Genomic DNA, 1,980 nt, shown 5'->3' with positions numbered 1-1,980 from the left:
GGGTGCTTTGGCCGCAAGTGACCAGGAGCGTCTCCCTGAGGTTGAAGGGCACCCCCAGCTCTCCATGGGGACTCCAATGCGCTTAGGCTCCAGGCAGTTCTGAGCCAGGCTTCTTACCCTAGGAAGCCAATCCAACTAGACTACAATGCCAAGGCCCCATTTCCAAACCATGCCAGGGTAGGGGTATAGGCCGAGTGCTAAGCACAAGCAGCTGAGGTCCCCACTGCAGGGCGGGCACCCCCACGCCTGTTTCCTCCAGCAGGTCAGGGCAGCAGCTCTGCCCCTGCGCCCTTCCTTGCGGAGATCTCCCCTCTCCAACAATGGTTAGGGTTAGGGTTACCTGCTCTGCTAGGGTAGCAAGGGGCGAGGCCAGCCCTCCCGAGGACATGCACCCTGACCCCCAGTGCACAGAGAAAAACAACCCAGAGAACAAGTTCGGGGCAGGGATGATGCAGCAGGTGACAGGGTGGGGACTGTGGGACCACAGCAGTTGAAGGCAAGATGGAGATGCCAGCAAAGGCCAGAGGGAGGAGCCTTGGCAGAGGGAACCACTTGGGGGAGCAAGCCCAGGGCAGGCAGGGCAGCCCTGGTGGGTGGGAGCCAGGGGTTGGCGGAAGGAACTGAGGGCAGGTACATGATCCCCACCTGCCACAAAGCCCCACAAAACACTCAACCACCTTTTCATCCAAAATCAAGGCTGTATTTACCTTCATTGGTTGATGTGAGAACAGACTGTTTAAAATAACCGGGGTCTACCGTGAAAACATGGGGTTGAAAATACAGAACGGAATAAAGCAAACAGCCAAGAAAGGCCAAACCGAGGCTCCAACGCTCAGGACACAGGTGTGGACGTCAGGAAAGAAGGGATACTGACAAGAGGGTACAGTGACATCATGGGGTTATGAAAGTAAGACTGAAACCGAAAGGAAATCATGTCAAAGCCTTGGCCGGTGGGAGAACATGAGACCGATGTCTTCTGATGGCCTCCGTGGAGAAGAAACACAGGTTATTTCTTTTGTGATCAGCCTTGAGCCTCTTTACCTCCCAATCCCTACTCATCTGGGGTGGATCCCCAGGCCACCGCACAACCAGCCCGAGGTGCACGCACATCCCAGGGCCACTCCGCAGTCCCCCAGCGGCCTGGCCGCTCAAGCGCTTGCATAGTTGAAGGATGTTGCTGCCATTAAACGTCTGAGGGCAGTTCCAACTGACAGCGGGTGGGTTGTTGTGACCACCTTAAACAAACAACCAGAGAAATTTCTAGAAACTGTTTTTATAAAGTCTACCTAGGTTAAGAATTTAATAACATCATATATTTATATTAACAGACTATTTACAGTTTCATTTTTCTTTTTAAAAAAAAAACCGAAAAAGAAACCCTTTTACACTTCTGCATAATAAGGCAAAAAAAGCTTTGTACATTATTATCTTAATATATATCTGTAACTTCGGTTCCAAGTACCAAGGGAGGGTCAGGGCCAGGCCTGAGTGGGGGCCTCACAGTGCATTGGACAAAATGACCGTTTTTTTCCACCATAAATAAGACAAAAAAAACCCCAGGGGCTCTGGAGACAGATCTGAGGCCATTAAATTGCAAAACCAAACTAAAAGTAAAAAAGCAAAAGTGTCTTTCGTTTCTCTTACGTGTCTAAAGAGCACAAAGTTGAAAAAAATACAAATCTATTAAAAATGCTTCTCACCTGTGGGAAAAAAGGTACAAACTTGAATTTTTTTTTTCCAGTAGCCTAATCTCAAGCTCGGAAAACAAAAGATCACCCCCAGAAAAGCTGTGTGTGACACCCCCGACGCTGCGAGTGGAAAAGTGAGCGTCGCCACCCCAGGGCCGATGGAACTGTGCTTAGGTTCTAGAAACGGACGTTTAGAAAAGTGGACAGCAGTGCGTTCCTGGAGGGGACCCGCACGCGCGGTGGGAGTGGGCCCGCGGCCACTACCGCGCCTCCACCTCCTGGGGGTTGCGGG

This window comes from Bison bison, unplaced genomic scaffold (assembly GCF_000754665.1).
Source record: "Bison bison bison isolate TAMUID 2011002044 unplaced genomic scaffold, Bison_UMD1.0 scf7180017864312, whole genome shotgun sequence".
Lineage (NCBI taxonomy): Eukaryota > Metazoa > Chordata > Mammalia > Artiodactyla > Bovidae > Bison > Bison bison.
The sequence above is the reverse complement of the archived record's forward strand: the minus strand, read 5'-3'. Positions refer to the sequence as shown.